Source organism: Berghia stephanieae, chromosome 6 (genome assembly GCF_034508935.2).
Source record: "Berghia stephanieae isolate SIO BIC M18660-M18661 chromosome 6, UCSD_Bste_1.3, whole genome shotgun sequence".
NCBI classification, from domain to species: domain Eukaryota; kingdom Metazoa; phylum Mollusca; class Gastropoda; order Nudibranchia; family Aeolidiidae; genus Berghia; species Berghia stephanieae.
This window is the reverse complement of record NC_088365.1, coordinates 49,114,111-49,128,684: the sequence shown is the minus strand read 5'-3', so window position 1 is coordinate 49,128,684 and position 14,574 is coordinate 49,114,111.

Below are 14,574 nucleotides of genomic sequence, written 5' to 3'. Positions count from 1 at the left end.
ATTATATTATTATTATTATCATTATTATTATTCATAATTATTATTATTATTATTATTATATTATTATCATTATTATTATTATTATTATTATTATTATTATATTATTATATATTATATATTATTATTACATTATATTATTATTATTATTATTATTATTATTATTATTATTATTATTATTTGAAGATTCCACATACCACAGTATTTTTCTTTCATTTGAGATGTGGGACCATTCCACTGTCTCTATTTCGATTGTATGAAGGAGTACAAGCGGGCATCCACTCTTAAGTGGGGAGCCATAAAGTTGGATGACTTTATCTTATTTTGTTGAATATCACCGAGGGGTAATTTAACTTGATCGTTTAGGCCTTTGTAAAATAGTGTTACTTTGTTTACGCTTTCTTCTCTGTTGCAGCGGTCCGAGATTTAAATAAGTTTTATGGGTTTTTATTATTTTTTTTTTTTTTTTTGCTTTTAAAAATGTTGTTGTTGTTTTGATTTATAAATTTCATTGCTCTGTTTCGTATTAGTTCAATTTCTTGGATTTCTGATTTGTGGTGAGGGTCTCAGACAGAGCTACTATATTCTAGTGTTGGTCTACCAAAGGATTTGTACCACTTTAATTCTATTTCCCTCCCACTGTCGTATACGTTTATTCTGAGGAAGTCTAAAGTAGAGTGAGTCATATAAATATATTTTTACATGAGTCACATTTACTCACTTTATCTTTCTCTCCATCTTATTGGCTCCTCTAGTTTTTGGTTCTAAAGTAGAGTGTGTTGCGTTTTTGCATATTACGTTTGTAACATGATCTTTCAAATAATTTAGTTTGCTAGTTATTCTATTCTCTTTCTTTTCAAAATCTCAAAAAAGCTCAAGTGAGTCCGATCAATGTCCTAGTCCTAGCATCTACGTCGGTCACAGCCGTGATTTCTTTTCATGTCTTTTTTTCGTAACACTTTCCACTTGTCCAATAAATTTACGTTAAAAAATTGAGCTTTACGAATTGTTCTTGTTTTACAAGGGCTCCCTGGCCAACAGCAACATTTAACATTTAGGACGGGACATGACGCCTGTTAGGCGATGTTACAATTTTTTTCGGACAGAGACAACGCTGTTAACGGCCAGGTACTCATTTTACACATTAGTACGGTGAGAGAATGCGAGTAAAGAGTCTTATCCAATGACTCAACTATGCGCCGAGCAAGGCTCGAACCCAGGACCTTCCGATCCGAAAGCGAGTGTCATACCACTAGACCACATAGCCACAAAAATTAAATGTGATGCTAGCATATGCCTTTGACGCGGCTGCGGTGTCCTTTTCGAAAAATAAATGCATGTATATATGAAATGCGTGAGTAAATAAATCTAACTAATGGGGCAGCGTGGCTCAGCGGTATGGTCTTTGCTTCTTACACGAAAGGTACTGAGTCTGACTACCCACCACGCTGTGTCTTTGAGTAGGCTAAGTCATCTCACCTTAGCTCACTTGTGGCGCTGCACTGCGGCTGAAGCATATGTTATTCCAGTCTTCCCTTGGAATAGACAGTCACGCTGTGTGTCTTTGAGTAGGCTAAGTCATTTCGCCTTAGCTCACTTGTGGCGCTGCACTGCGGCTGAAGCATGGGTTATTCCATTCTTCCCTTGGAATAGACCATAAAGACAAATTTTCCCTCGGGGTTGAGTAAAGGAAGTTTATTTATCATAATAAAGGCTTCATTAAAAAAAAAATTCATCACGGGAATTTAAGAATTGAAAATTATTATAAGTACTTTGTATACTATCGATATTGCTGTTCCTCTTTTACTTTTCCCTCTTAGTTGCGATCTAATTTGATGGTGTGTTAATTTTCATATCTTGTTATTGTTTTAATGTGTTAGTTTTCTTTTTCGTGTGTGTGTGTGTGTGCGTGTGTGTGTTTGTTGTACACGTAATGAGTCGACGTAATGCTTTTTAATTTGGTGTTAGGATGTATTTCCACCAAAACGCAATATTTACATGCAATACCCTGTACTTACTTGTTCTTGAATTTCACAAGCTTAGGGTCAAAACAATCATTCTACAACACAATTGGTCGAATTGTGAATTCATATGAGTGATGAACCATCCATTTACCGATCACTTGGAATCTTTCCGTCTAACTGATCACACGCATTTTTGGTCTCTCTCTCGTATTGGTGACGAGAATTATAATACTAATACTACCCAGCTATTGTAGGAATCTTTACTTCTTTTTGTAATTTTTTATTAAGTTAATGATGTGTTTAATTCTTGAGTGTATTTCAGTGGATTATTGTGTATCGTGTTTTAAATAATTCGTTACATTGATTTAATTTTGTATAATCACTGTGTCTGGAGATTGAGAGTAAGTTGCCTCATTTAACACCCTGCCTTTTCCATGATTATACAAGCATCGCCGTTTCTTATCTTTATTACGTTTTTATATATATAATTGATAGCTATTCAGTAGCTGCTATATGATATTGTTGTTATGATTTTGATGAGTTCTATTTAGTTATTTATATGTTTTAGGTGTTTTTGCTCATGGATTGTTTAGTTGTAGGAACTTGGCTGCTAGATAATAGATTTTAGCATACTTGGGGACCAATACGATGAGGGCGCGGTTGGACATTATTGCACAACCCGGCATCATCAGTGTTCCTCAGTCCCCTGTTTTAGGGGGTTCAAAGGAACTGATTACGTCTTAGACGTGATTTCCACACGTCTTTTTCTGGTAGGGATGTTCCTGAATCCACGGGAAATGACATAAGTTACGTCAGGACAGAACATCAGAGGTTCACATTAGTCTTGTTTCAATAATTTGTCACATCAAACTATGGGCATAATCATAATATGAGGGGTGTGGCCATATCGGGGACTAAGGGTGTGGTTTAGTTTTGGAGCGGTCTGATTCGAGGGATATAGACGGAATGACTACACCCAAACACAGCGAATGTTATGAGGCTTGATCTAATCAGTCAGATGCATAGCCCTACTATGACTCTTTTAGTACGCCATGGTCAGATGTCACGGGTTTGAAGAAGAATTATCCATATAATTAATATTCATTAGCAACGTGCATCCTTAGTGGTATCTGGTACTTAGCACCCCCCCCCCCTCCCCACATAGACACATAGATAACACAGGACGGTAGTCTGTGGATAGACACTCAGTAAGTGTAGAGGAATATAGCCACGCCCCTGGGGGACAGTCGCAAGGCTCAACTATGTAAACTATCGGTAACCTACGTTGGAGACGTGAAAATTAGGGGCTCCTTCTATTCTATATGGGCGTGTTCAATGTCAAGTCAGTAAAAGTGGCATTTGTGTATTGATGGTGTGTGATTAACTAAAATACACGCCTTTTCTGCCCACTGTATCTTACCTTATAGTTGAAATTACTCAAAAATTAATCATAAATTACTCACTGAATAGAAACCTTCGAAACCCGTGCCTAATTTACTATACGTTTGATGCTTATATCTTAATTTTAATATGATAGATGGGATAGATGCCAGGGCATCATTGAGTACTATAAGTAGAATTTAGATAGATGCATTTGCTTCCATGGCCAGTGTTGCGGTAAGTCGCGTCTGGAGGGTAACAGTCGTGACGTCACTTCCCTCGTATAGAATACGTATAGTAACCTACTGATCATGTTTTTTACTTTTATACATTCGGATCACATGACAGGTGAAGTTCTAGCCAGAATGAAGAATAAAAATAGTGCCAATTTTCTTTGCTGGGCGGACGTGACTTCAGACTATTGAATCCGATTGACACCCCCTCCCTTTACTTTGAGTAGATGAGACGATGAGACGTTTCGATATTACTAAGAGTCGGAATAACATGACATTTCGCGGTTATAGCTTTTAGATCTCGCAAAGCCATCCAAACGCTGTGGTGGAGTAGCTCTTTGATGTCATCGCTTCCATCGCTCGTTGGGTATTGGTCAGATTCAGCGTGGGTTACGCAACTGGATGCGTGGGTTGACGGAGGCAGGAAGCAATAACAAACCCACATGGTTGCCATTACCTCCACCATCATTCTCGCTCACGGTTTGTGGAAAGCACTTCATTACAGGCACGTAATAGTGAATCTAGTTTTTGTTTTGAACAGTTCTATTATTATTCTTTGTAAATTGACCCATATTAAAAGAAACATACAAACAAAAAAGGCATGACCAGTCACTAACAATGCTGTGTAGTGTGTAGACAGTAACACAGTACGGTTAACATGACTGACACTGACATTGGGGTCGGAATGTCGGAACCCATGAGTCGTTCGCAACTCTGCCTCACGTATTCATTTAATCAGTTAATTTAATTTTTATTAAGCTTGCGTAAAACATACAAACAAAAAAGACATGACCAGTCACTAACAATGCAGTGTAGTGTGTAGACAGTAACACGGTACGGTGAACATGAATGACACTGGGATCGGAATGTCGGAACCCAGTAGTCGTTCGCAACTCAGCCTCGCGTACTCATTTAATCAGTCAATTTAAATTTCATTTAGCTTGCCTATTCTTCAAGTTTATGTTATATTCACGTTTTCTATTTAAAAAGGGTAATCCAAACAGACCATAAAAACGATTTTATAATAAGCCGACTTCAACTTCCATCACTTACGACACGAACTTATTTTGGGTGGTTTTTTTTAACAAAACCGTTTGACTCAAACTAAAGCTTCGGCATTGGATAAGGAGCGAGGTCCCTGTTGCCATCTTGCTTAGTTTATACAGAGACTGGGTTGCCAGCTTGGCTGTTCTTGATAAATAGTAGTAAATAGCACAACCTTGTGCAATGAGAGATAGAGAGAGAGAGAGAGAGAGAGAGAGAGAGAGAGAGAGAGAGAGAGATTTTGAACAAAAAACGAATATCTCTCTCTCTTACCCTCTCTCTCTCTCTCTCTCTCTCTCTCTCTCTCTCTCTCTCTCTCTCTCTCTCTCTCTCTCTCTCTCCCTCTCTCTCTCTTCCTATTTCATCTGTCACACTGTTTGACAATCTTCTTCACCTGACTCACTTGTACTTGTAATATCGGGTGTAAGGTAAAATTTTGAACAATTATTATTATTTATAAAATGCAGAAACTTTGCAAATAAACCGATAGACTAGATATTAATTCGATTCGAAAAGTGGAACACAAAAGGAGAATTTGCGAATACCCGGTCCAGACATAAGCGTCATGGTCTTATTTATAAAGTGCAGAATCTTTGCAAATAAACGGATAAAATAGAGATTAATTCGATTCCAAAAGTGGAACACAAAAGCAGAATTTGCGAATGCCCGGTCCAGACATAAGTGTTATGGTCTTATTTATAAAATCTAGAAACTTTGAAAATAAACGGACAAGATAGAGATTCATTCGATTCGAAAAGTGGAACACAAAAGCAGAATTTGCGAATGCCCGGTCCAGACATAAGCATTATGGTCTTATTTATAAAGTGCAGAAACTTTGCAAATAAACGGATAAGATAGAGATTCATTCGATTCGAAAAGTGGAACACAAAAGCAGAATTTGCGAATGCCCGGTCCAGACATAAGCGTTATGGTCTTATTTATAAAGTGCAGAAACTTTGCAAATAAACGGATAAGATAGAGATTCATTCGATTCGAAAAGTGGAACACAAAAGCAGAATTTGCGAATGCCCGGTCCAGACATAAGCGCTATGGTCTTATTTTAAAGTGCAGAAACTTTGCAAATAAACGGATAAGATAGAGATTCATTCGATTCGAAAAGTGGAACACAAAAGCAGAATTTGCGAATGCCCGGTCCAGACATAAGCGCTATGGTCTTATTTATAAAGTGCAGAAACTTTGCATATAAACGGATAAGATAGAGATTCATTCGATTCGAGAAGTGGAACACAAAAGCAGAATCTGCGAATGCCTGGTCCAGACATAAGCGTTATGGTCTTATTTATAAAGTGCAAAATCTTTGCAAATAGACGGATAAAATAGAGATTAATTCGATTCGAAAAGTGGAACACAAAAGCAGAATTTGCGAATGCCCGGTCCAGACATAAGCGCTATGGTCTTATTTATAAAGTGCAGAAACTTTGCAAATAAACGGAAAAAACAGATTAATTCTAATCGAACAGTGGACACAAAGGCAGAATTTGCGAACAACCGGTCCAGACATAAGCGTTATGGTCTTATTTATAAAATCTAGAAACTTTGCAAATAAACGGATAAAATAGAGATTAATTCGATTCGAAAAGTGGAACACAAAAGCAGAATTTGCGAATGCCCGGTCCAGACATAAGCGTTATGGTCTTATTAATAAAATGCAGAAACTTTGCAAATAAACGGATAGACTAGATATTAATTCGATTCGAAAAGTGGAACACAAAAGCAGAATTTGCGAATGCCGGTCCAGACATAAGCGCTATGGTCTTATTTATAAAGTGCAGAAACTTTGCAAATAAACGGAAAAAATAGAGATTAATTCTAATCGAACAGTGGAACACAAAGGCAGAATTTGCGAACAACCGGTCCAGACATAAGCGTTATGGTCTTATTTATAAAGTGCAGAAAATTTGCAAATAAACGGATAAGATAGAGATTAATTCGATTCGAAAAGTGGAACACAAAAGCAGAATTTGTGAATACCCGGTCCAGGCATAAGCGTCATGGTCTTGTTTAAATGAAACAATGCCGTTTAAAAAAATATATGGTCAATGAGTAATTAAGCTAAATATGCGGAGTTCAAATAGATAACTTGATCTGTGAATTTTTTTTATAATTAGCTGTTTTTATTCTCCATCATTTAGGTTATGTGATTAAGTTTATAATTGAAATACAAACTTTATCTCACTTATCAATGTTTTGCAATAAAGGAGAGTGTGAGTGAACCTGAGCAAAGGAAATTATTTGAGAGAGTGATATTTATCATGCTTTTCAGTTTGTAGTTGAATTCTAGAATGGATTCTTTATAGTTCTCATTGATTGTATGTCAGTATGTCAGTCTTTAGGACACCGATTACCCTAATGCGGCCACAATTTACAATGTGACGGCCACAAGCCCGTTAAACGCAGAGTGGGGTATTGTTGTTTGCAAGTAATGCTATGGTTTTAATAGGATATCTGTCTCCTATTAAAATACATTCCTGTGTTGGATTTTGGATTAAATTCATGTCTTCTTCGGATTTTGGGATATTTAATTTTCATGGATTGTGATTGTGATTTTCAAGACTATTAATGTAAGTAAATGCCCAAATAGATATTTTTATTCATTTATTCTTTATTTATTTTTTTTAGTTTTGTTTTGAAGCATTTATTATAAGAAATATTGTACATATGCACTTATACACCAAAGACTATATCCTTTCAACTGCTTATTATTATTATTATTATTATTATTATTATTATTATTATTATTATTATTATTATTATTATTATTATTATTATTATTATTATTATTATTATTATTATTATTATTATTATTATTATTATTATATAATAATAATAATAATAATAATAATAATAATAATAATAATAATAATAATAATAATAATAATAATAATAATAATAATAATAATAATAATAATAATAATAATAATAATAATAATTAATGATAAGTGCATTGAGTGAAATCCCAATCATGGTTGCCCAAATAAAACTGGCGCTAGAATCCCGACTACCTGTCTAAACGAATGTTGTTTGTACGATACATACTAACTACACGTTCAATATCGGGGGCAGAAAATATACGTTTGGTTTTATGAAATTAAAACAGTAGTCCCACATTGTTCTTTGATGTTATTTGTGGTTGCATTTGCTTTGAAACTTACACATTATATTGTGTTACATTGTTTACAAAATATTTCTGGTACTCGTATGCATGTGTAGTCAACGGACCACCGGTCAATCGTGTTCTTTATTATTTTGTTATTAATTTTGGCTTGACATCTTACATATGTGAATTTGACAGGTTGTTATGGATGGTAATTATAACATTAAGTGATTTTTAAACATTTTTAAGGCGTTTTAAATGTCTTTCTTGCATTCATTGCCGAGCACCTCCACGTTTCTGTTACTATTTTAACGATCAGCTGATTTTCTCTTGCCTCCCCTTTAATTTCGCGGACTTTTTTCAGAACGAGGCGTGGGAGTGGCTAATCGGGGGACTAAGGGTGTGGTTTAGTTTTGGAGCGGTCTGATTCGAGGGATATAGACGGAATGACTACACCCAAACACAGCGAATGTTATGAGGCTTGATCTAATCAGTCAGATGCATAGCCCTACTATGACTCTTTTAGTACGCCATGGTCAGATGTCACGGGTTTGAAGAAGAATTATCCATATAATTAATATTCATTAGCAACGTGCATCCTTAGTGGTATCTGGTACTTGCACCCCCCCCCCCCCTCCCCACATAGACACATAGATAACACAGGACGGTAGTCTGTGGATAGACACTCAGTAAGTGTAGAGTAATATAGCCACGCCCCTGGGGGACAGTCGCAAGGCTCAACTATGTAAACTATCGGTAACCTACGTTGGAGACGTGAAAATTAGGGGCTCCTTCTATTCTATATGGGCGTGTTCAATGTCAAGTCAGTAAAAGTGGCATTTGTGTATTGATGGTGTGTGATTAACTAAAATACACGCCTTTTCTGCCCACTGTATCTTACCTTATAGTTGAAATTACTCAAAAATTAATCATAAATTACTCACTGAATAGAAACCTTCGAAACCCGTGCCTAATTTACTATACGTTTGATGCTTATATCTTAATTTTAATATGATAGATGGGATAGATGCCAGGGCATCATTGAGTACTATAAGTAGAATTTAGATAGATGCATTTGCTTCCATGGCCAGTGTTGCGGTAAGTCGCGTCTGGAGGGTAACAGTCGTGACGTCACTTCCCTCGTATAGAATACGTATAGTAACCTACTGATCATGTTTTTTACTTTTATACATTCGGATCACATGACAGGTGAAGTTCTAGCCAGAATGAAGAATAAAAATAGTGCCAATTTTCTTTGCTGGGCGGACGTGACTTCAGACTATTGAATCCGATTGACACCCCTCCCTTTACTTTGAGTAGATGAGACGATGAGACGTTTCGATATTACTAAGAGTCGGAATAACATGACATTTCGCGGTTATAGCTTTTAGATCTCGCAAAGCCATCCAAACGCTGTGGTGGAGTAGCTCTTTGATGTCATCGCTTCCATCGCTCGTTGGGTATTGCAACTACCCTCTGGTGGTGCGGAAGGTGTTACATATTTTGCATAACAATAACGTAATCCCGGGACGGGAGGTAGCGTCTTTGTTTCGGCCGGCCAGTTAAAGAGCATGTGATTAGTCGAACACGTTGATATGCTTGACTCACAATTCTACAGGAATGGACAGTGTCGGTTGATCAAAGAATATAACATTGTTGTTTACCAACCATTTTTCCACTCTGAAGTTCCTATCTCTCTATTATAATAAAATTGATACTACGAATGACAAAATCGACCAACAAATTAGGGAGTTACAAGTTATTCATAATAAGAATAGGTACTTTTAAAAGTTTACAATAATCCTTATCTAAGTCACTTTTCATCATCAAAGTCGAACCTTTTTCCTGATTTTTATCAAACAAAGTACAAAGTTAATAATTTTCACCCGCGGATAATATGGGATCCATATCTACATGTTTTAATTTTTTGAATCAAAGCTGGAAACATCCTGCGAAACTGGAAATCCTGTCATTTTCTTCACAACGATTAGGTTTTACTGATTGAGAACAGTCTTGACTACTCCGCCCATGGATATTTGGTGGTTGTCGCTATTGGCGGGTTGAATTTTAGAGTTAAAGCGGCCTTGGCTATTGTTGTGACTGTGCGGGATCATTATGGCGCGGAGTTGCTTGGTTGATGTTGAATAATGTAATGTTTATACAAGAGGCGATATGGCTAACCTGAGAGTACTTCGGTGTATTTATTTCAATTGCACTGCAATGATGCTATTTATTTTTGGAACCATAATTCTTAGGCAATAATAATTATGGTTTTTCGTTGTTATTATGTGCCGTTGGCTTCGGGGGAAGAATGGCGATTTTTTAATCGTTATCTATATTTTTAATGGGGCATATCTTCTGACATCTATGGCTAGCAGCCAGCGACATCTATACGAAGGCCTTGCTAGCAGCTCTATCGTCGCATGAGGTTCTCACATGTTTTGGCTTAAGTTCGTTTTGGAACGGGGTAATTCGGTTACTATCGGCTCTTTATGATTATGCTGAGGAACATAGAATGGATGAGTTATGGGCCTTGTTATCCAGTTATTATTCTCTTTACCGACATGTGAGAAACTATGATGGAGGCTATGTGAGCTAGACCTGTAACGATTATCTACTCATAACCAATTATCCGCGGATTAAAAAATATTGACAAAATGTTTATAATGTGCGGCTATGCTATGTGGCCTTGTGATATGACACTCGCGGTCGCATCGGAAGGTGTCGGATTCCAGCCTTGCTTAGGGGTATAGTTGAGTGCTCGGGAAAGGCTCTTTTTTCACATTCCCAATGATTTACTATATTATATACTTGTTGCTTTCTCTCACCTACTCAGGTGTAAAATGTGTATTTGACCATTAACGTGCTGTTTGGGAATTTGGTAATATCGACCAATATCATTGACATCTAGTAGCGTTCTACATTTTAAATGTTGCTGTTGGACAGTGACCCTTTGTAAAGCGCTCTGAACACATTTAGTGGATTTGCGCTATTATATATATATATATATATATATATATATATATATATATATATATATATATATATATATATATTATAAGATCTTATTTGTATGTAAATATGACCGTCTATAATATGATCGCATTTCCTTAGGGTCGGATTACTTTGGAGAATTTCTAGTCTATTTGGCAATGCGTCTGTTGATTTCTAACAACGAAGCCATCTCACACCCTCACAAGACTATATATGTTTCTTCTTTATGCCATGATGGTGGACCTCCATTCACTCAGGGGGCATATCTTAGCACAGCTTTTTGTTACAAAGGATTGGAACGAAGACTTCAAGATTTTGTCTTCTCTATGCCTAATATAGGACTAATATGACAACAATGATTTATTGGAACTGGTTTATATATACAGACACTGACATTTTTTCAATACTCATTATATGCTGTTATGATGGCATATTATAATGACGATATATCATTTTTGTTTTTTGTTTGTTTTTGTTTTTCTATCAGGAGCATAGACACGTGTCAATTGTTCAATATTTCATTAGATGCTTTTACGATGGCATATATTATACTGATGATTTTGCACCTTTTTTCAATCAGGAGCCTTAATTTATTACTACGGTATTTCGTTACTAAGAGAGGAGCATAGGCTTTTTGCTCTCGATACCTACTATGCTAGTGTGGGAGAATGATTTTTTGTAGCTGCTAGCATGGTTTATTACGTGAGAAGATAGAAGGTCTTAGTATATCATCAATTTTCTCAGCTTTACACTGTTATGGTAGTATGACAGAGAATCTAACAGTTAGTGGTACTAACAATTGACTAGTGTATTATATGTATACAAACATTCTGTATCTGCTTTATCCATTACACACACATATCTATCTGTTTTTATATTGGCATATTCTAATGATAATAGATTCAGTTTAGTACGAGTGGACTGGAATGAAATAGGATTACTATATTAGCACCGAGGATTGATTAATTTAGTCTTGGGTTCAGTGTAAAGTTGTTTTCTCTCGAGGAATATTTTTTTGATGGTTAGACCTCGGCTGTCCTCACCCGTGTATTCACGTTTGGAGAAGTCATAGGTGCAACACGCCAGACTATGGAACCCTCTTGTGAGGTTTCGGACATAGCTTATATGTCCAGGATTGATCATCCTTTTTCACTGTCATTACGACTCTAATGACCTACGGGACTCTAGGTGCTTAATCTTTTGTCCTGGCCCGGGGTAGTGTGCACTAAGTCACCTGTCACCGGCACGGTTTTCTGCCGTTATACGTTAGACAACCCAGACATTAGATGTCTGAGGCTCTGTCTAGGCCTCATCAGCCAGATTGTTTGTATCAAGCAATCTTTATGTATGACCCACATCATTTCCAGACTCTGGCTGCCTAAGCCTTTGGCCCTGGACCGGAGATAGTATTGACTAAGCAAGTCATCTATCAATGGTACGGTTTTCTGCCGTTTTTTAGCTCTTTTGACATTCATATGTTAGACATTTGAGACGATTTTTATCTCATATGCGTGGGTCATACATTAGTTAGTTTTTCTCTCTGATGTAGATCTATGCTGCTTCGCTCATACTATTTGAGTTTGGAGCAGGCATAGGTAAAGTTTGTCAATGCCAGGGAACCCTCTTGTGAGGTTCCGGACATAGCTTATATGTCCAGGATTGATTATCCTTTTTCACTGTCATTACGTCTCTAATGACCTACGGGACTCTAGGTGCTTAATCTTTTGTCCTGGCCCGGGGGTAGTGTGCACTAAGTCACCTGTCACCGGCACGGTTTTCTGCCGTTATACGTTAGACAACCCAGACATTAGATGTCCGAGGCTCTGTCTAGGCCTCATCAGCCAGATTGTTTGTATCAAGCAATCTTTATGTATGACCCACATCATTTCCAGACTCTGGCTGCCTAAGCCTTTGGCCCTGGACCGGAGATAGTATTGACAAAGCATGTCATCTATCAACGGTACGGTTTTCTGCCGTATTTTAGCTCTTTTGGCATTCATATTTTAGACATTTGAGACGGTTTTGTGTCTCAAATGTTTGGGTCATACAATAGTTATTTTTATTTATTTATTTTGATGTAGATTTATGGTGCTTCGCTCGTCCTATTTGTGTTTAGGGGCAGGCATAGGAATAATTTGTCAATGACATGAAACCTCTTTGTGGGGTTCCGGACATAGCTTATATTATGTCCAGGATCGATAATCCTTTCTTACTGTCGTTACTATTCTAACGAACTACATAAGCTTAATCTTTGGGCCTGGAGCATACAGGTGAGAGAACATTTATTTCAATTTTTCATCATGTGAGATAGCACACATTATAATTGTTGGATATTTACTCACTGCATAGGGATTGTTGGGTTTGGATAGGGATACCTATGAGATTTCCACTCGTGTTTTTGGCGTTTGGAATAGTCATTGGTACAAATAGCAATGCTAAGGAACCCTCTTGTGAGGTTCCGAACATACCTTATATTATGTCCAGGATTGATCATCCTTTTTCACTGTCATTACGACTCTAATGACCTACGGGACTCTAGGTGCTTAATCTTTTGTCCTGGCCGGGGTAGTGTGCACTAAGTCACTTGTCACCGGCACGGTTTTCTGCCGTTATACGTTAGACAACCCAGACATTAGATGTCTGAGGCTCTGTCTAGGCCTCATCAGCCAGATTGTTTGTATCAAGCAATCTTTATGTATGACCCACATCATTTCCAGACTCTGGCTGCCTAAGCCTTTGGCCCTGGACCGGAGATAGTATTGACTAAGCAAGTCATCTATCAATGGTACGGTTTTCTGCCGTTTTTTAGCTCTTTTGGCATTCATATTTTAGACATTTGAGACGGTTTTGTGTCTCAAATGCTTGGGTCATACTATAGTTATATTTTATTTTTATTTTTCAGGTAGATCTATGCTGCTTCGCTCGTGGTATTTGCGTTTGGAGCAGGCATAGGTAAAGTTTGTCAATGCCAGGGAACCCTCTTGTGAGGTTCCGGACATAGCTTATATGTCCAGGATTGATCATCCTTTTTTACTGTCATTACGTCTCTAATGACCTACGGGACTCTAGGTGCTTAATCTTTTGTCCTGGCCCGGGGGTAGTGTGCACTAAGTCACCTGTCACCGGCACGGTTTTCTGCCGTTATACTTTAGACTACTCTGACCATAGATGTCAGGTGCTTTGTCTAGGCCTCATCAGCCAGATTGTTTGTATCAAACGATCTATTTACGTCTGATTTTTATTCGGTCGGGGCTTTGACTGTTAGTCGGCCTCTGTTCCGGACCAGGGATAGTATGGGACGGGGCTTTGACTGTTTGTCAGCCTCGGTTCCGGACCAGGGATAGTATGGGACGGGCTTTGACTGCTAGTCAGCCTCGGTTCCGGACCAGGGATAGTATGGGACGGGGCTTTGACTGTTTGTCAGCCTCGGTTCCGGACCAGGGATAGTATGGGACGGGGATTTGACTGTTAGTCAGCCTCAGTTCCGGAACAGGGATAGTAGTATGGGACGGGGCTTTGACTGTTAGTCAGCCTCTGTTCCGGACCAGGGATAGTATGCACTCAGTCAACTATCACTGTTTGCCTGATTTTTAGACTTTGTAAGGTGGGCAGTTATTTGCTAGGGTCAAAGTGCCTTGATGACCCTGATAACTTTTGGGTTTTTTGTGAATGGCTTCCTCAGCTTTGCCCGGGGCCAGGGATAGTATGCGCTTAGTCATATATCTCTGCTGGATTACCTAACTTTGCATACTGGGTGTCAGGGATATCTGTTGTGTAGGGGTGGTTTACCTCTTGATTTTGGATTATACATATCCTTAATAGACCTGGTTGGATTTTTTGTTCACAT